Below are 22,322 nucleotides of genomic sequence, written 5' to 3' on the forward strand. Positions count from 1 at the left end.
GTGCTTCCACAGTACCGAGGCAAACGTCGACTTCCATAGTGTTGCACTGTGGGTAGCTATCCCACAGTTCCCGCAGTCTCCGCTGCCCATTGGAATTCTGGGTTGAGATCCCAATGCCTGATGGGGCTAAAACATTGTCGCGGGTGGTTCTGGGTACATATCGTCAGGCCCCCATTCCCTCCCTCCCTCCGTGAAAGCAAGGGCAGACAATCGTTTCGCACCTTTTTTCCTGAGTTACCTGTGCAGACGCCATACCACGGCAAGCATGGAGCCCGCTCAGGTAACCATCACCCTATGTCTCCTGGGTGCTGGCAGACATGGTACTGCATTGCTACACAGCAGCAGCAACCCATTGCCTTGTGGCAGCAGACGGTGCAATAGGACTGGTAGCTGTCATCGTCACGTCCGAGGTGCCTGTGTGAGGTCGATCAGGAGCGCCTGGACAGACATGGGCGCAGGGACTAAATTTGGAGTGACTTGATCAAGTCATTCTCTTTAATCCTGCAGTCAGTCCTAGTGTACCATCTTCTGCCGAGCAGCCATGAGATGTGGATGGCATGCAGTCCTTCTGCACCGTCTGCTGCCAGCCAAAGATGTAAAAGATAGATGGAGTGGATCAAAACAAGAAATAGACCAGATTTGTTTTGTACTCATTTGCAAACCCCCCCCACCCCCCATCTAGGGGACTCATTCCTCTAGGTCACACTGCAGTCACTCACAGAGAAGGTGCAGCGAGGTAAATCTAGCCATGTATCAATCAGAGGCCAGACTAACCTCCCTGTTCCAATAAGAGCAATAACTTAGGTGCACCATTTCTTATTGGAACCCTCTGTGAAGTCCTGCCTGAAATACTCATTGATGTAAAGCCACCCACTTTGTTGATTTTAGCTCCCTGTAAGCCAACCCTGTAAGCAGTGTCATCAGTCACCCCTCCCTGCGTCAGAGCAACGGCAAACAATCATGCATCTGAGTTGAGAGTGCTGTCCAGAGCAGTCACAATGGAGCACTCTGGGATAGCTCCCGGAGGCCAGTACTGTCGAATTGTGTCCACAGTACCCCAAATTCGACCCGGCAAGGCCGATTTAAGTTCTAATCCACTTGTCAGGGGTGGAGTAAGGAAATCGATTCTAAGAGCCCTTTAAGTCGAAATAAAGGGCTTCATCATGTGGACAGGTGCAGGTTTACATCGATTTAACGCTGCTAAATTCGACCTAAAGTCCTAGTGTAGACCAGGGCTTAATAAGATTCAATTAATTTTTTCTCTTAAGTTTTCAGCTGCTTTCTAAATCCCTTAATATGCCACTCTCCCCACTGGGAACAGGAATCTTAAATGTGATGGCTTCCTTACTTTTTCCATGTAGTGCAGGGAATAAAAACAATGCCTTTCAGCCACGCATAATATAGTGGTGCAATTGATTCCAGATTGCTGACAAAACCAACAGTTTGTTGCATGAACTTGTTGAGAATCCACCAAGCCACACTTGGATCCTGTACATGGCTGCCAGTCCTAAACAAAGCTGAAGTAGCAACTAAGGCTGAATACCACTTCCTCCCTGCCTCCGAATGAAAGCAGACATTTTTCAAGGATCAAAATGGCAAATATCACGGGGCAACACTTCATAAACATCTGCACACACTAGGTTTAGTTCAAATGTATACCCTTCCTGGGGTTTAGCTTTACTGAGAACTCAAAACAAAAATGTGAACTTCAGCCTGAGCTCTCTCTGCTGTTCCTAGGGTTTCCCTGCAGAGGCTTCTGCCCCAGACACATTTTTTTCTGCCCAAAAAGCTACTCACATGTCCCTTAAAGTAAACCCAGGATGGAGTTACTAATCTACACTTGTTTACTGATTACTGTTAAATTACTGCTACATCTCCATGAAGAAAAGGAGTACTTGTGGCACCTTAGAGACTAACCAATTTATTTGAGCATGAGCTTTCGTGAGCTACAGCTCACTTCATCAGATGCATACCGTGGAAACACAGTTTCCACGGTATGCATCTGATGAAGTGAGCTGTAGCTCACGAAAGCTCATGCTCAAATAAATTGGTTAGTCTCTAAGGTGCCACAAGTACTCCTTTTCTTTTTGCGAATACAGACTAACATGGTTGTTACTCTGAAATCTCCATGAAGTGTTTCAACACCTGCTAGCAGAAGGACCCTGCCACCTAGCTAAGGAGAGGATCAGCCAAATAACGCCTTTTTAAAAGTGCTATAAATTTTCAATACACACCTAAATAAAACAAAAAGTTTTTAAATCCCTTTTTAAGATACTTGTCTTTACTTTTAAAAGCTCAAAGAATCAAATGATAGTTTGTACATAACTGATAAAATAACTTAGAAGTTATAAAATTTCTATTGTGCAAAAAATGTTGTTCAGTTGAGTAAATTCTCAGTCGCAGTATTTAGTTGAGATACAAGATCTCCGGGTATATGCTCTCAGGTTCTGACTTAGCAGTGCAGCACCATGCGAAAGACCTTTTAATACTTGAACTATGGTCTGGCACTCAAAATAATAATTGCCAAATCTGGAAGAAAGTATCTAGTTTAGCTGAGACTATTTTCATTCAGTCTACATAAGCCACTTTCTTTCTTTTCTATCGAGATAGAATTAAAGTTGTGCTTTCACAGAGATCTTTTCCTCCAAGACTAGTATGTTGGAACTGATCTGATCCTATAACACCAGGACAGCAAATCTCTGAAGGATTGACATCCTGCACAGCTTTAAGGAGCCTGCAGCTGGTTAATAAAAATGACCATTCTTCATGGTAGTCATGCACACTTGGGCACAAACAACCCAGTAGTTTTTGTAGATCTTTACCTAGAAACTTTCCCTGAGAGACTTCTAGCGAAAAGACAACATTCGCTATTACAGCAAGGTAAACTTGAAGTTAGTCTACTATGTAACTATTTCAGAGCAGACAGTTCTACCTGTAATTTTATCTCCTTGTTATAAAATGTCAGCTTTCCCAAAAAAATAAAAATGGAACTTTAATGAAGATAATCAAGAAACCAAATGTTACACAACATCGGTAGATAGGCGACTAAAGATATACTTTTTAAACTGACTGGTGCCTTTAACAATATCGTCCAATGTAAGCCATCTCCTTATCTTGCATATCTAAGGAATAGAATTGTGAAGAAATGAGTGCTTCCCCCCCCCGCATCATACCTACCATCTGCAGGTAGGTAGAAAAATAGGCTCTTGGGCCACTGCACTAAAAATCTTTGTCTGGGTACCAGCAAAACTTATTTGTGCCCAAAAGCCAATGGTCAAAAACTTAATTATGCAAAACAAAATTTAGTTGGACAAGTCAAGCGCATTAACTGGAACACAGCATTACCTTCATTCAAGCTGTTGTAGATGTTCGATTCCATTCCTAATTCACTATGGTTTTGAGTGATTAGGTTTCCAAAACCTATGATTTTGCCCAATCCATCATTTTTATAATGTTTGGTGAGAAATCCTCACTTTCCCTGAGAATCAACGTTACCAAATACAACTCGTTGGTCATATGTCAGTAGTGAGGAAGATTCAATGACTAAACCATAAAGGCATCCTATATGTTGTGAGCACCTCAGAAAATACTCATGGATCTTTTCATCATCTACATTTAACCACCTGTACAGGTGTTCCCTACCATCTGTCTTCACTGCATTGTCAGCTGGAGCATTGAAAATGGAGAGTAAAACTGTCCCAGATACTGCCAACTTATGAGGATGCTGGGACAAAACTTGCACCTGGTGTCAGGGGTGGAACCTTGGTCATTCAAGGCCCCAGAAATAGGCCATCCCTCCCTCCCCTCTTTGAATTGTTCCACAGGCGCAGATTCAAGTTTGTCTTCACCTTCAAGTTTTTCCTCAGTTCTTCCCATTGCTATGTGACCTCTCACTTCTTATGTCACAATCCACTTTGCGTTGCCACTAATGCTGGCCTTCTCTACCTACTCATCAGGTTCTTTCACAATCATCCCAGCACCTCCTGGCAAACTGCCCATCCTGCAGGGGACACCCTTTGAATAAATCCATAAAGTCACCACCCTCTCCTCAAGACCCACTTCAATAATGATGCCTTTAAAAAAAAAAAAAAGTCAGCTACAGCTATTTTTTAATTTGGTATTAAATACTGTAGTAGCTGTTCAGCTATGTAACTGCGTGATCTTATTTCCATTAAGCTCATCCCCACTTCCTCATTCCCTGCTTTTGTCATTATTTCAGATTTTACACAATGATTAATAAAGTGGTAAATTCTTTGGACTTAGGACTCTCTCCAATGGCTTTATATGGCACTTACCAGGGAATCTAGACACTAGTGAAATAAAATATGAAAAAAAGAAAACCAAGGCATGAACTGGTTTTGCTTTGTTCTTCAGCAGTGAAGAAAATTAGGTGTAGTTTAGTTGATGCAACCATAGAAAGGACATCAGTATGAGCCTCTTCTTGTGATGATGCCAACATCATTTTGCTTGACAGAATACAGAAACCAAAATATTATATTTCAGAATAGGGTTAACAGAACTACTGAGAGATTTGTTCCCTCCCAGCTCATCTCAGAGATTTAGAACATAAATGGCTTCGGTAAATGGCAAGCATGGCAGGGAAATTTATTAAACATGTTAGGATTAAATCTCTAATATATTAATATTTATACCAGAATACATTAATTGACTAGAAAGTTTTCACCACTGCAGAAGTCTATGTTTTAACCTAACCTACACCTAGCTGCCAGTATGCAAGTGAGAATGCCTTCCCCTCCCACCCACAGAAATCTACACAGTCAGAGGTCCCAAAACAACATTACAAGCGTGTGAGATGCCAACCAAAAGCTTGATTTATTAGAATGGATGTTACTCTTCAAGTTGTTATACTCCACATGGTGGTTTTTGCAGAGACAGAGAAACAACTATCTTGATTTATTTTTCCACAAGTTATCTCCAAACCAGCTATCACACAGACCAACACTCTCCATCACTAAAACTCTTTATTTATATCTAATCTCCCAAGCCCAGGGAGAGACAGAGGGCTCAATCCTGCTTCCATCTGTGGAGGTTTTGCCATTTATTTCAAGAGAAGCATAACAGCTGTTCCAAAAAAAGCATTATTAATATTAGGTTCTGGGTCATCATTTTTCCTACAGCCTCCAGGCAGGAGTTCCATAGGCTGCTATATATTAACATATTTTTTAAATGATTTTTCTATAAGAGTCAGGGAGATAGCTGTATCTTACCCAGTTCATGTATTTCAGTTTGGGTAACTTCAGACACAACTGTGGATCAAATGATTGATTGTTTTTTAATTGGTGCTTCCTAACAAGCAACTGTTATTGATAACCATCCAGAAGTTACGTAACCTGATGTTTGGCTTCTTTGTTTATACATATTAATGAATAAAGGAAGAGCAGACATGCTGTACTAGTGGCTACACTGAAATACCATTTTTTAATTGAGTCTAATTAGGGTTTGTTTGTGGGGGTTTTTTTTAAATCTAAAGTGAATGCTTAATCACAGCATGCGCCTTGAGAGTATTCTTCCAATGACTTGGCTCCCATAAAAACACACTGTAACCAACTCCCAGTGATGTCCCTGCAGCTGAGAAAGTCAATTCAAGTCTCACTTGAAAGGCCAGGCAAAACATCATCTGTGACACACTTAGTACATATTAAATTTCAGAAGCACATTTCAATTCCCTGAATTGCATCCTGCAATATACTATGTGATAATCTGAAAATATTTTATGACAAAAGTCATTGCAACATCTAATATGGAAAACAGTTGCAGAGTGTATGTTGCAAAATATGAAATACTAAATACCTGTGAAATACTAAACTAGTAGAGGAACATATATAGTATTGCTAAAGTATCAAAAAAACAGTTTGCTTCATTCTAGGATATTTACATATCTTAATGCTACATTTTAGGATTAAAAATAGTTTACCTCAAGTATTAAATAGCTGGTTCCTAGAAACTGGTCAAAAATACAGTTTTATGAAATAATTTGAAGTTGTTTTCACTTTTAAGAGTTCAAAGCAGAACCAGGGTTTGGTTTTTTGCCCCCCCCCCCTTTTTTTTTTTTTAATTCAAGCTTTTTCTCTACCAAAAGCTTGGGTTTTAGTAAACGAGAAAATTTCTCAACAGCTTTTATAACAATTGTCACAATTTAAAATGTCACAATTTTTCATTAAAACAAAAAGTTTGGTAATGTTAACAATTTGTCAAGAAAAATTTTTAAAAAGATCATTAAATTGTGTTTGAAAAAAGTTTATCAAGCAAATCATTTAATGGCTTGCTTTTTTGAATTTTGGTTGTAGCTATCAAAAAATACTATTTAACAGATTAACATTTAAATTCCCCAAAAGTGAAGCCTCAAACATTACTGATGTTTAGTGCTGATCACACCACAAGTAGTTTTGCTCTATCAACTCATGTAAATTTATCACTGTTTCTATCCTTCCTCCAGAAGCATTTTTACAAAACAACAACTCCTTTGTCTAGCTATTATAGACCTAAAATCTCAATATCCACCACTAAATATGCTTGCAATTCTTTATCCAGCTGCAATGACAAGATTCAAACCATGGTCCACTAACTGTCTAGTATGTTAAGACAGTCTAGTACGTTAAGGCTGACTTTTTTTCCCCCTCCTGATTTAACCAGTTCTATTGCAAGTTGATAAAAAATTCTCTTGTTCTGTTCCTCATTAGTCAAATTACATTTGCAATTCTAAGAAATAACAGAAACAATAAGAAAACAGATTTTTTTTTAAATTCACTCTGTCTTTACACCTTAGGGAGAACATGACAAAATTCTCGCACACCTTGCAAGGTGTTCTAAAGCAAAAAATTCAAGTCTGCATGATTTTAAACACCCAAGTAGTACATTGTTTTGCTGGAATATTAATATAATGAACTGAAATTTAATTTTAAAGACGAGTACGAGCCATGCATTTAACCAGATATCATTCATATCCCTTGTACATTAAGTGTCTACAAGCAGTCATGAGATACCTCAAGTTCAAATCCCACCAAAATGACAACATTTAGCCTTAAATGTGATAAGCAGATGCAGTTATCATACAGATATCACGCTACCTGAAAGACCGGCACCTAGATACAACATACACGGCTCAGACTTAATTCAGGAGGGAAGTGATGGTATCAGGAAGGAGCAAGCATTTCAAGTAGCCAGCCCTGGTACTGGCCCCAACCTTCATCAAGGGCATCCGCCTGCCAGTTATCAAGACAATGCTGTCATCTTGCACAGCGGTTCTCAGCCAGGGATCCGCAGCCCCCTGCGAGCTCGCAAGTCCTTTCAAGGGGGCTGCGGGGCTGAAGCCCCGAGTCCCGGTGCCCCCCAAGGGGCTGAAGCCAGGAGGCGCAGGGCTGAATCTTGGAGCCTTTATGTTCCCTGTGGGGCAGAAGCCTTGAGCCCATGGGCAGAGTTGGGGACATGGGGGGTACTGCCCCCCTAAACTGCAACACAAGATCATGGCAGTCCCAGGGACATCTCCACTCCTCTCCCGAGTCCCCTCCCCATCTCCTCTTGCCGCCCCCTGATCAGGCCGGAGGCGGGAAGCCAGAGCCACGCAGTGCGGGGCAGCTGCTTTTCTGGTTGATGCTATGGAGCAGGCAGTGTTCCTTCCTCTCCTGCTGGTGCTCCAGGTGGAAGCTACTCCTCAGCTCCCAGCCCCCTTTGCTCCCACAGAGGCAGCCAGTAAGAGCCACCCGGGTTGAGAGACCCAGCTCCATGGCTGGCAGACCCCTCCACAAACAGGGATTGCAGGGGAGTCCTCCCAGCACACAGCCCCTAATACCCCTCTCCCTATACCCTGAGCTATGCCCTTCCTGCACCCTGGGCTACTCCCCTGCCCACACACAGCCCCTAGCTACACCCTCCCTGCATCCTAAGCTGTTTTCAAACTTTTTGAGTTAAGACCCCTATATTTGAGTTATAATTTTTGGTACCCCCCCCCACCCCAGACAGGCTGGGTGGCCTGCTGAGGTGAGTCAGGGAGTGGAGGTGGCACTCCCTCCCTGGACCCCACAATGCAGAGGTGGCTCAAGCCCCACAGGCCCCTACCCCCCAAACAGAAGTCAAACTATGCCTATGCCCAAGGCCCCTGCCCTGAGGGCCCCCCCCCGCACTGTGCCCTGGAGTTTTTTAATAGCCTATCGAGAGGGGCCTCAGAAGAAAAAAGATTGAGAACCCCTGGTCTGGTATCACTTCAGGTTCCACAGAACAACAGAAGTGTAGGGCTGCAAGGGACCTCAAAGGATCACCTAGTCTTGCCCCCTGCACTAGGCAGGACCAAGTATACCTAGACCAGCCATAATAGATGTTTGTAATTCATTCCTGTTCCTTACATCTCAGGGAGCAGCAGTAGCAAGGAAAGTCTTTTACCACTGTGACACTCTGTGCTACAAAGCAACACCCTGGCACCCCCATATTCACCGCTGCCATATAATTATGATATAGTTTGTACAAAGTATGCCTTGTGAGGTATCATTCTAAAAGTCTTGATCTGCTAAACATTAATATCTCATTGGATTGTAGGTGCTATAATTGTATGTGAAGTTACAAAGTTTTTCTATGTATGCATTACCAAAAAATGTTGAAGTTGGAAAAACCCACAACTAGCCTTTCAGGTACAACAATGAAGAAGCTAGACAGTACTAATGGTCCATCAGCAAAGACAATGGACCACCATGGAATAGGTATGTCCTCATCTAGGAATGCTTCAGACAGCCTATGAATAATGGCTGCTATGATTCAGCAAGTCATGCAAGGGCATGTGACCAGACCACATGACACTCAACCCCATTTTGGCACCCATATTTTTCTACAAACTAGGCTGGGACCTTAGCTCAGAACAAAGGGTTCCCACCATATTGAGAAACTATGTAAGCTGGGGGATGACATCATGCTTTGTCTTCACTCCCCCACAACTCAACACCCAAAAGGACCTCTGGAAAACAAAGGACTTGGAACAGGGGAGTGGGACACCCAGGCTGCAAAGCAGATGAAGCTTCTGCCTCAGGAATCTGTAAGCCTGCTTGTATCATCAGTCAGGGTGAGATATTGCTAATTCAGATCCTATCTATCTAGTATATTAGGCTTAGTTTCCGTTTTTGTTTATTTGCTAGGTAATCTGCTTTGATCTGTTTGCTATCACTTAAAATCCATATTTCTGTAGTTAATAAACTTGTTTTAGGTTTTATCTTAACCAGTGTGTTTTTGTGTGAAGCGTTTGGGAAAATCTCAGCTTGGTTAACACAGGCTTGTTGTGCATATTCCTCTCCACACTGAGGGAGGGGCGAACTGGGTAATGATTCATACTGGCCAGGTTATTGACCTGAACAGGACAGTACAGCTCTGGGGTCCTAGGTATTTTGGCTATAGCCTCTCCATTGGTGGTTCATGTAGTAACTGCAGCTGGATGTGACCCTGCCTGTGTGAATGCTGGTGGAAGTGTAGGACCAGAAGCGGTCTGGAGTTTGTCACAGCAGCACAGAGAGAGAGAACCCAGGCTGGTGAGTCAGAGGGCTCAGTGGTACCTCAGTTCCAGGCTGCACGCGGGGGGGGGGAGGAAACTCATCACAACCACCTCAAGCATGCCAGCTGATTATGCCCTTTCCTCTCAGACAAGGACCTTGCTACCATAATCTACATATGTGCCCCCCACCCATGGCTGACTTCCATAATTTTCAGGTTAATGGAGTTGAGTTTCAAACCCCTTTACATAATTCATACCTGATAAAAATTAAGTAACACTCCCCATATCACATGTCTAGACAATTATATGAAATTTAAGGGATTTCAGAGAAAAACCAAATAGTAAGATATGAACTTCTTAGCATTCACTACAGTGTCACTTCACAGAGACCAATTTACTCCTGCCAGTAGTGACACTGATAAGATCACCAAAATACACATATGATGAAAATCTACCAAAAACTGCTGCTTTCTCACACTTACAGATTTTCTGTACATCAGCAAGTTTAGATTTATATGCTACTGTATTTAAATAAAAGTCTTGAGCCAATCTTTTTAAACAAGATTCTGCATTTGAAGTGACAGATACAAGAACATTAAAAACCTTACCAGTCAGCTCCAAAAGTACTTTACATAAACCAGCCATAATTAGCGCTAAAGTCAGAGTCTGGCAAGATCACTGCATGATCACTTATCACAGTACCTCATTGAGACCACTACATTAGCACCTCTGCCTGACTAAACAGCAGCCTAGAGAGAAAAGTAACAAATATTAACCTTCAACTTAATATCAAATAGAAAATAGATTAATCTCTCTCACATCAGTGTGGATAAAAACCCAAACCTGAATGGAACATGTGATTAAGGTTATATACTGAAGCACACACTTGCTGGAGATTTTCCTGTTTATATCGTTAATGACAGTACAAATCCTCAGTAATCAAAGTTAATGATCCAAAACACAAAGCAGTGGCCTGAGTCTTTTAAACCAGAGTAAAGAAACATGACAGAAAGACCATGCATTTCAGCAAAAGCCTATTTTGGCAAGGTCTCTTCTTTCCTTGCAAGTATTCTACTGCTGAATCTGGCAATACTGACAGTGTCTTCACTGTTTTTGTATTGACTCCCAGAGTTGCTTTGGAATTGGTAACGTTACTTGCGCAGGTCTTAAACTCATGTGATAGTCCAATCATAATTAGAGCCATCACAAAGGAGGCTGTTCCACCTCAACAGATGCTAGGAACTGTAGTGGAATAATTTTCCACCAGTTTACTATGTAGTTTTAAACAAGACTCGATTGTAGTATGATTTTGGTAGAACAATGCCCTATATGACACAACATTTTCATAAAATTCACTGCTGTTTGACAATCTTTGCTGAAGAGAAAATTATGGCCTGACCCCAGAGACTGAATTATTTCTCAGAGTGGGTAGCTTTGCTTGTCAAATTTGAGGTCTAATTAGAGTCATATTAGGGTGATCAAACAAAATGGGAAGTCTTACCTGTTGAATTATTTTTGTATCTTAGTATAGTATCAATATATAATAACTGGAACAGTTCACGGTCTCAAACTTGAGGCAGATTTCTGGCATGCTTTCTCCAGTTTCTCTCTTTTTTTTTTTCCTCCTCCTCCTTTTTTGGAGATTTCCTCTCCCCATCTGATTCTTCCAAAGCTAAAATTAATGGGGTAAGAAGATTTACCTAATTCCCAGCACTCCTGTGAGGTAAGTGTCATTCTATTCAGAGAAGTTACTACATAAGAATAGTACCTGCTTACTTCACAGATCTGTGCCTTCTATGTACAGAGACATATCTGTTCACTTCCCCCCCCCTACTAAAATACTACTCTTTACTGCAAGCAGCCATACAGATAGGAACCAACTCAGAAAAAACCTATATTTTCTCCCTGGTGAGTAAGTCCATTGCCTGCTTCAGTTCAGCTTTCCTAATCACAGGTGAGTTCACCTCAGCTGTTTATAGTTTGTCAGTTTCACTGCTGCCTACTGGGTTTGGAATCACAACAAAATAGACCACAGCATTGTTAGTTTCACTCTATGGCTGATGGGAAAAATGCCAGCAGCCGTAAAGACCAACTCCACTTTCAGGTTTATTTCAGTGTCATAAAAGGTTACCAAAAGTTTGGTAGTGGTTGTTCTTTTTAAATGAAACCTTACATGTTGCAGAAGTTGATGGCTTAGGAGCTCTGCTCACTAGAGAAAATTTCATCCCCAGTACTGACAACTAGATTTTTCAACTGGTCATATATTGTAGGTCTTGATCATACAAGGTACTGAGTGCTTTCAATTTCCATTTAGTGCTCCTCCCACCCCCCCAAAAAAAACAACAAAACAAAGAAAAAACCCTTAGTTTGGATGGCAACATCTTTTGGAGGTCACAGAAAACTACTCAAAATATCATTTCATACTACCTGATACGGGCTACTTTACAACCCAATTTAGTTAATTGGATGCCACAGAACTGTCATTTCATACAGTGTCAGTTTAAATTTTGTCTCGATTAAAAAAAAAAAATCCACTAGTAGTTGACTTGATTTTAAAAAAAGAAAAGAAAAAAAAGGAGTTCCAGAGAATTGGGGTGAGCTATTGCTTGTATAACATTTACCAATAGCAAAGATTATTTCGACAAATTTATATGTAGTTTTTCCCTTAACAAACTGACTTGCAGTTAATGATGAGAAGGGGAAAAGTTTAAGTTTGGCAAGGAACTGCAGATAACCTAGATTTGCTCTTCCTCTCCTTTCCAAAATTCCCCTGTGGGACCACAGTATTTCCAAAGAAACTGACCCAAGCCTAGACAGTTTCATTCTTATCATGTAGGGCCCGGAAAAGCTGTGACTAGTGTAAAACTGACAAGACTGGAATCCTATCCTTCTGTGTACATAGCATTTCTGTGATCCAGGAAGAGGAAGCATGAAATTGACCAGGCTCCTGTCAGTTTCACTCCACTATAGCAGCTGAAGCATGACAGAGGGGAGGACAGCATACACTAAAGGAAAAGGGAGCAGAGGACACACACAAAAGAAGGAAGAGAAATGAAAGTGTTAAAAAAAAAATCCCACAAGATAGAAGGGAAGAAAATAGATAGAGAGGAAAAACAAAGCAGAAATTTTACTACTACATTTTAGGTCACAGACTGACAGCTGAGAAACAATATATTTGTGGAGGTTGTGTTTGTTAGATCTTCCCCTATGTTTGAATATTCACACACGTAGAGATGTTTTAATATTCCACACACTCCAGAGAAACAGAAGTGCGTGAAGCACCAATTTGAGGAAGGGAGACTGAGCTTAATATCTCAACTTTAAATCTAATACCATGCATTTCTGAAGTCAGAAAACAATACATTCTGTAATATGCACACACACAAAACTCTAGTATTTAATTGTTTGAAGTAACCACCTGGTTTGCCTTTAAGAGCCAGTTATACAGAGACCTGAATTTTACTTAAAATATATTATTCAGAATATAAATCAATAAGGAATACTGTGCAAAGAGTTTGTTTAAAAAAAATGATGCAAGTTATATGAAGAGCCTGTTTTCTATCAAGTAACACTATTTGAGCTTACATCATTACAAGGGGGGTTATGCTAGGCCAACTAAAATTACCACTGAACCTAAAACAATTACTGAAAACACTTTATGAAAAATCTGGTAACTACTGTTTCATTTGCTCTACTTGCACATAAATAATGCTAAAAAAATCTCTGCATGCTTATCTAACAAAAATGTTTCTTTCCCAAAATAAAATTTGTGAACAGGAACTCTGAATCACACAATGCACACAAAATAAAATATATGAAATTACTCAGACACACCCAGACTGGTTGGATTTACTGGTACTGGATATTCCTTTGCCAGAAACAACTAGCATCAATAAGTGCTAAAACCTGAACTGATATTTCTGTTCTAGTTTTAATAAACTTTCCAGTGTTTTGAGTAGAAGATGGAGGATGGTGAACATCGACTATACACTCTCTTGCACAGCCCCATTAAAGATAATGAGGGTTTTGCCATAGACTTCAATAAGGCCAGGATTCCACCCTTACAGCTTTAAAAAACAAACACAGCCATGTTATTCTTTTAAGTTTTCTGGGCTGATTCAGATGTTTTCAAACCTACAGTTGTAGGAGATGCCAGGTCACAGAGGCTCCACCAAAGTTACCTTGATGTTTATTAGGACTGAGAAATAGGCAGGAATACCTACATTTTTCTGAATAATTAAGAGGTCTCTTCCTTTAATCATGGCTCTGACTGAAAGGTTTCCCACCCCACACCTTACCTTAGACCAGGGGTCTCAAACTCTAATCACCAGGAGGGCCACATGAGGATTCATACGTTGGCCCGGGGGCTGCATTCCCCCCCCCCACTCCCCTCCTGCCCCTGCCCACGGGGTGCAGCAGGGGGCTCAGGGCAGGGGGTTGGGATGCAGGAGGGGTGCAGGGTATGGCGGGGGCTCAGGGCAGGGGGCTGCAGTGCAAGAGGGAGTGGAGGGTGTGGCAGGGGGTTGGGGTGCAGGCAGGGGGCTCAGGGCAGGGAGTTGGGGTGCAGGGTACAGGAGGGGTTCAAGTTCTGGCCCAGCGCCGCTTACCTAGAGGGGCTCCAGTGTGGCAGGGGCACGCACCAGGGCCAGGGTAGGCTCCCTGCCTGCCCTGGCCCCATGCCAGGCCACTCTGCTCCGGGAAGCAGCGGGCACGGCTTCCCTGCGCCCCAGCGAGAAGGGGAGCAAAGAACTCTATGAGCTGTTCTTGTCTGTGGGTACCTCCCGCGAAGCTCCCATTGGCCGGGAACGGGGAAGCATGGCCAATGGGAGCTTCGGGGGAGGTAACCACAGGCAAGAACAACTCACAGAGTTCTCCGCTTCCTCTCCCCCGGGGCTGCAGGGAAGTGGTGCCTGCCGCTTCCCGGAGTGGCGCGGGGCCCTCAGCACCGCGGGGTTGGTAAATCCATGGGCCGGATCCAAAGCCCTGAGGGGCTGGATCTGGCCCGGGGCCGTAGTTTGCCCACCCCGGCCTGGAGGTAGGCTGGGGACACGACGTGCTGAGGAGGGGACGAGGGGAGAGGGGGACTGCGGGGAGCTTGGTGGGCTGCAGGGAAGAACCCCGTTGCGTGTTTGAGACCCCTGCCTTAGACCTTAGTTCTGCCTGTGCTGACGATGCATTGATCGGTCCAGTTCCCCCATTGATTATGGTTGTTCCTACTAACCCAGGAACCTATTCTTGCAACAAAGCCCGTTGCCAACTGTGTCCACATATCTATTCAGGAGACACCATCATAGGGCCTAATCACATCAGCCACACTATCAGAGGCTCATTCACCTGCACATCTATCAATGTGATATATGCCATCATGTGCCAGCAATGCCCCTCTGCCATGTACATTGGCCAAACCGGACAGTCTCTACGTAAAAGAATAAATGGACACAAATCAGACGTCAAGAATTAGAACATTCAAAAACCAGTCGGAGAACACTTCAATCTCTCTGGTCACTCGATTACAGACCTAAAACAAAAAGACTTCAAAAACAGACTCCAACGAGAGACTGCTGAACTGGAATTAATTTGCAAACTGGACACCATTAAATTAGGCTTGAATAAAGACTGGGAGTGGATGTGTCATTACACAAAATAAAACTATTTCCCCATGTGTATTTTTCCCCCTACTGTTCCTCACACATTCTTGTCAAATGCTGGAAATGGCCCACCTTGATTATCACTATAGAAGGTTTTTTTTTTCTCTCCTGCTGGTAATAGCTCACCTTACCTGATCACTCTCGTTACAGTGTGTATGGTAACACCCATTGTTTCATGTTCTCTGTGTATATAAAATCCCCCTACTGTATTTTCCACTGTATGCATCCGATGAAGTGAGCTGTAGCTCACGAAAGCTTAGAGACAAATTTATTTGAGCATAAGGTGCCACAAGTCCTCCTTTTCTTTTCACTAGTTGTAGTTCTTCTTTCCCGCTGATGGCAGCACATTCAATATCTGTCACTGTCATCTGGAAGTTCTTCCCTGGCCTCTCTCATTTTCACTTTCCTCCCACAATGCTTACTTAACATGGCTCCCATCTTCCATTTGGTGTACACGTCCCAGCAACCGGAGCCTTCTTACTTGGATCATATTTTCTGACTCTCCCATTTGTTATTTTGTCTTTCCATTCAACGTACGTCATCCTCAGCCATCTGTGATGGGAAGCCTCCAACCTCTTCGTTAGCCATTGTCATCGGCCAAGTCTCTTCTCCATACAGTAGTGTGCTCAGTACAATCACATGGAATAACCTGACCTTTTGTTTGGTGGGGAGACCTGTTTGACCAAATATTATTCAGCATTCCAAAAGTGGTGTTTGCTCTTCCTAATCTCGTAAGAATATCTTTAACACTCCCCAGATAGCAAAACTTATCAGAAGTATCCCATCCACTATCCCCATACCTCCCTTGTATGTCATCTTCTCCCTCACCACATAACATTTTGTGCCCCTTTAAAGCCCAAGAAAGGCCTCCACCTGAGGCAACCTGGAATTATACCACCATATGGGAGGGAAGGATCCAAATCCTGGTCTGAGCACCACGCACAAGAATTTTGGGCCTTGCAGCAGAGGACCAACTGCATGACTCTGCAGATGGCCCCATGCATACCTGAACAAGAAAAAAGTTAGGGCTGGTCTACAACAAAAACTTACATTGGCATAGCTACGTCTCTCAGAGGGTGCAGGGGAAAAAAAAACTACACCCCTGAGAGACGTAGTCATGCCAACTAATCCCCAATGTACATAGCGTTAGGTTGATGGAAGAATTCTTCCGTTGACCTACCTACTGCCTCTTTGAGAGGTGGACTAACTACAGTGATGGGAGAACTCCTTCCATTGCTGTAGCACCTACGCTGTAGCTCTATAGCAGTGCAGCTGCACTGCTGCCATTGAAGCATTTTAAGTGTAGACATTACCCATAAGAACATAAGTAGGGCCATACTGGGTCAGACCAAAGGTCTATCTAGCCCAGTATCCTGTCTTCCAACCGTGGCAAAGGCCAGGTGTCCCCAGAAGGAATGAAGAGATCATCAAGTGATCCATTCCCTGTCACCCACTCCCAGCTTCTGGCAAACAGAGGCTAGGGACACCATCCCTGCCCATGCTGGCTAATGGGGCCATCAGTGGATGGCTATCCTCCATGAACTTATCTAATTCTTTTTTGAAACCTGTTATGGTCTTGGCCTTCACAACATCCTCTGGCAGGGAGTTCCACAGGCTGACTGTGCGTTGTGTGAAGAAATACTTCCTTTTGTTTTAAGTCTGCTGCCTATAAATTTCATTTGGTGACCCCCTAGTTCGTGTGTTATGAGGAGTAAACAACAGTCCCTTATTTACTTTCTCCACACCAATCATGATTTTATAGACCTCTGTCATATCCCCCCCCTTCGTCGTCTCTTTTCCAAGCTGAAAAGTCCCCGGCTAATTAATCTCTCCTTATATGGAAACCATTCCCTACCCCTCATCATTTTTGTTGCCTCTTTTCTGAGCCTTTTCCAATTCACCATGGTACCTCTACCCAGCCCCTTCTCACTCCATTCCCCCTCTCTCGGCCGCTCACTCTTCCCACCCTCACTCACTCATTTTCACCAGGCTGGCTCAGGGGGTTGGAGTGTAGGAGGGGGGTGAGGGCTCCAGCTTGGGGGTGTGGGCTCTGCGGTAGGGCCAGGGATGAGGGGTTTGGGGTGTAGGAGGGTGCTACAGGCTGGGACTGAGGGGTTTGGAGGGTAGAAAGGGAAATCAGGCCTGGGGCCGGTGGTTGGGGCACTGGAGGAGGTGAGGGCTCTGGATGAGGGATTTGGGGTGCAGGAGGGGGCGCTGGGCTGTGGCAGAGGGTTTGGGTGCAGGGTGTGAGTTCTCCAGCTGGGGTGTGGGCTCTGTGGTGGGTATGAGGGTGCTCTGGGCTGGAGCTGTGGGATTCAGAGTGCGGGAGGAGGATCAGAGCTGGGGAAGGGGGTTGGGGCATGGGAAGGGGTCAGGGGTGCAGGCCTCTGGTAGCTTCTGGAAGCAACAGCATGTCCCCCCTCCGGCTCCTACAAGGAGGAGCAGCCGGGCAGTTCCGTGTGCTGTCCCGTCTGCAGGCACCACCACTGCAGCTCCCACTGGCTGTGGTTCCCAGCCAATGAGAGCTGCAGAGCTGATGCTTGGGACAGGGGCAGTGCGAGTGCATGGAGCCCCCTGGCTGCCCACTCCAGCTCCTAGATGGAGGGGGACATGTCGCTGCTTCTGGGAGCCACGCGGAGCCACGGCAGGCAGGGAGCCTGCCTTAGCCCCGCTGCGCCGCCAACCAGTCTTTTAATGGCCCGGTCACCAGTGCTGACTGGAGCCACCAGGGTCCCTTTTCAACTGGGCATTCTGGTCAAAAACCAGACACCTGGCAACCCTATACTGAAGTTAGGCTTAATGATCTGTAATTACCGGGATCAGCTCTGGAGCCTTTCTAAAAAAAAAAAAAGTCGTCACATTAGGTATCATCCAGTCATCAGGTACAGTAACTGATTTAAATGATAGGTTACATACCACAGTTAGTAGTTCAGCAATTTCACATTTGAGTTCCTTCAAAACTCTTGGGGTTTTTAGCCATTTATAATCTCTTGAAAGCTAGAAGGTGAAGCTCCTTACCTTAATTTTACTTCCTCCCATCAGACAAATGTAGCAGTTCATAACTACAGGATTGCTAAAAACCATTTTAAAATATATGTACAGCACTTTTTGGCGGTTGGTGATTGTGTGTGGTAAACTGTATTTAATAGGCACCTCTGATTTTCTTTCACCTGCCCTCTGTCCACTAATCCAGTTTCACCAGGATTTAGTCCAAACCCACAGAAGACTTCAAACAACTGCCATTTTTAAAAGAAATCCTGGTATGTTTTCCTTCTTTCACTCCATATGAGTTTCTCCACTCTCCACCTCCCTCATCCCAAAAGCCACATTGCCTGTGACCCAGGACTGAATATTACCTCTCTATGACCAGTGACAGCTTTAAACAAAATATTCTCTAGCCTCTTTCAGTTATAATAATCTTAGGTCAAACATTTTCTGATAGAAATGCAATTAAGTTGATATGCCTTTAAATAAGTTTTTACTGTGTTACTATAAAAAGCACATGCATGCTGGAAAGACAAAGAAAACTTTTTTTTTGTTCTTTAAGAATGGAAGATATTACGTCTTTGCAGAATTGGAAGTCCATGGCTGACAGCCCAAATCTGTTTCCATCTTCCAGCATAAGGACAGGATATAAGGTCACTGTCAGCTTTTAATTGAAAACATTTTCAAACCAGACTTCTGACAGGGAACAGGATTTTTATGTCTTCTTGTGCCGCATGACTTCTATCCCAGCTATAACACATGAGCTTCCCTGATACAACATTAATTCCAGATTTAAAATGAGTACCGGGTATGTGCACTTGGGAAAGTTAAGTAACTGGAAGCAAGGGCAGCTGACATGCAAGCTTCCCTTTTTGCCCCACCAGTATTCTTATCTCAAGCCTACAGGGACCGCCTCAATAAATGCTCCATTTTGGTCTCCAGACACGGCCAAGTTGTGCCAAACCACGTGCGATGGTTGTGAGATTTAGAGTGCTGCCCATGGGAAGCTGCACACACAAAACTCATTTCATTTACAATCAAAGTTTAAGCCATAGTCAGAAACACAAAAGGAGAGAGTGTTTCAACCACTCAGCCACCCCGTTCTCCTTAGAAACATTTACATCCCAGTAAATAGAGGCCAAAGATATCGTCTTGCTATACTGTAAGATCAGAACTTACTATACTGTAAGTTAAGTCTGCTGTTCTACAAAATCTTTTGTTTTGAAATTCTCAAACTATCTTCAGGCTTTTTTGGGGGGGACGGGACCACCCCTTTTTCTGCTACAAAACACACACAACCTCAACAGCTTACCTTTTTACTTTAGCAAGCAACTAGTCCTCAATCAAGAGCACCATCCATGAAAGTCTGATTTCTAAAACAGCTGTAAGCATTGAAAATTGCAGCATACTGAGCACGAGCAATAGAAAGTGTCATTATTTCTAAATTATGCCCTTCTATGAGATGATCTGCACATGTTTATATTATTTTCAGATGTACATTAATAGGCACCTAACAGCTTTAAACTTGGGCCCTCTTGACCCCTCATTTCTCTTTTTTAAAAAAAAAAGTGAGCATTCGAACATGTTTCATTCAAGTGTCCCAATTTCTGCTGTTTAGCACCTCAAATATACTGGAGCCTCCAGAGAAAGGGAACTCTGAAATACAGATGACTAAAGTTTGGGTCTAAGTTTGCTTCTTTGCTAATCTGCTACCTGAATGCACAGGCTCCGTTAGGACTTCTCCCCACTTCATGGAGAAAAGTTAATCCCTAACTTTTGTAATAATTAAATGGCCAAAAAACCTCCCTAAACACAGAATTAAGGGTTCTTACTGATAGCTCGTGCCCTTCCAGAACACTGAGTTCAGCAAAACTCAAACGTCTGAAAACCTGGAAATGCAGAGTTATGGTACACGTAACCACATTAACTCTGCCCCCTGGACCTGGCAAAAGCCACCGGGAATTATCTGCATGCACTCCAGCTGCATTCAGGGTGTTAAATGTAGCTGAACTGAATGGTGGAAGCAATAGTTGGGGCAGGTTAATGGAAGTGCATTTGTGATATGAGGAAATCTGGGGATTAGTTTGAGGAGGATTACCAAACTGTGACATGAAGAGATCTGGGCCTGAGGACCCCAATGTGTGGGAATCAAAGAAAAGAGGTGCATGTGTATTTTGAGGTTCCAGTCTGCATCATGTCAACACAGAATTGTACAGTCTGGGTCAATAGCAGGGTCCTGGGATCTTCTTGCCATGGATATTGTCATTAGTTAGGTGGGATATTAAACCACAGACTGCTTTAATGATAGCTAGAGAATGATATAGGTTTAAGTGGTATCCTATGTGCAGTTGTGATGGGGCTGTAAAAGAGCGTGAAGTGGCTGTTAAATTTTACAAGTGTGGTATTTTGTCAGGGGGAATAGGCTCAGTGTTTGAGTGTAAATCAGATGCAGGTAGCATCTGTGTGTTGTACTGAAAAGGAGAGCGAGTATGTGTGGTATAGGGTATTGCTCAAAGAGGGCAGAGTTAAGGTCGGGTGAGCATTTACCATAACTCTCTATTTCCTGGTTTTCAGAAGTCAGAATTTTACAGAAAGTAAATTAAGAAAAAGTAATCTACACTTTGATACTTCAACTGTAAGCAAGTTGCTTTAAAGAACAGTTATTTCATTATCTTGTAATAAGCTTCTTGTACAGTTTATGTGGTACATTTGCTTTAGTAGCTCTTCAACTATTAAAGAATGAATGTCACTGACCATCAGAAGACTTTGTACCCAATACGAGATGCTGAAGCAGTGTTACATGTCAGGCAATTCTAAGAGAATACTCAAAGTTTACTGCATATTAATAGGGGCATATGACCACCTCTCTTGTTTTCATGCACTCTTTAGTGAAACCAAAACCAAAGATTAGGATAGTGAACAAGGATAAGATACCATTGACAGATTCCTGTATTGGTCTTTTATAAAGCACTTCAGACTAACTTTATTTTTGTTATTGCAGTGTTCTTAGAACACTCCCAACCCTTTTAACATTAAAATCATCACAGTGAATGAGCCATATTTCCCTGAGTATTAGCTTCCACTGGCTAGACACTGGTTTAATTATAAAAACAGCACCACAAATATTATGTCCAGAGGCCCTGAGACATTGCAATTAAAGGCTGCTAATTAAAACAGAAGTCACACTCCACTTACTGTCTAAAGTCATAAAGAGCTAAAAATATTTTTACTATCCTCCAGAAAAAGACAGCTTTGACACCTCCCTAAAGACATCATACCTAAACTCTATTCTACAAATAGCATCTCTGAAATTTACTGGAGATTTTCAACCTTCATAGGAGTCCAACCAACTGTTTAAAATAAGTTGAAAATCCCCCACCAGCTGCAAAAGGAGTTGGATCAGACCTTAAAAATGCAATACCACAGTATGAACTAATGTCAAAGATGAAGTATTAATAAATGAAGATATACACTGTACAAATGCACAGAGAATCACCAAAAAACAGGTAACCCTCCCATCTGTAAAGGGATTTTTAAATATATCCAACACTTACAAATACATCAGTCATTGCCACTTCAATTTTGCTAACCCTTCATTAAAAGAAAGTCAGCCTTTCCTAAATGTCAAACTTTGGCTGGTCCATTGCATGGTTGGTTAAGGCAAGTCTTACTGTTTATCATGCTATCATTATCACCTAAGAAGGTGTTTAAATATAAATCTTAACTTTGATTTCAACAAAAGTATACATCAACACAAGGTGTCTGTTTTATGAAATGTCATCTGTTGAGCAGGCACAAGTGTCTACTGATAAAAGTGATACAATAAGAAGTTTGTGTGTATGACACGTCTTCGTAATATAATTTAACAACTACATGAGTTTCATTTAAACTGCATTTAAGCATTGACAAAATATTAACTTTCCATATAAAGTATGAACAGTAATCAGCTTCAGACAGTTGTCATCTCACTGCTAGGTTTACATTTTTTGTTTTAAATTAGTTGCATACTAGACAATGTTTTCTAATTTCAGCACTTTGTGGTTCCACACAGAAAACAAAACAAAACATCTAGAATCCTGCAAATGTTATCACAAATTGATGTTGTGACATTTCCAAGTGTCAATACTATTCAGGATATCCAAGTATCTTTTGTTAAAAAACACAACCAAAACAACAACATGCATGTACAGACTGCCCAA

The 22,322-nt window shown here is 42.5% G+C and overlaps 1 protein-coding gene across 1 annotated transcript in view; it reads right to left on the minus strand.

Moving 5' to 3' along the window:
• The window catches only part of KIAA1549 (KIAA1549 ortholog), a 202,126-nt gene that overhangs the window by 178,740 nt on the left and 1,064 nt on the right, over positions 1–22,322 (minus strand). The window lies entirely within an intron of this gene.

This window comes from Eretmochelys imbricata, chromosome 1, assembly GCF_965152235.1.
Source record: "Eretmochelys imbricata isolate rEreImb1 chromosome 1, rEreImb1.hap1, whole genome shotgun sequence".
In the NCBI taxonomy this organism is placed as follows: domain Eukaryota; kingdom Metazoa; phylum Chordata; order Testudines; family Cheloniidae; genus Eretmochelys; species Eretmochelys imbricata.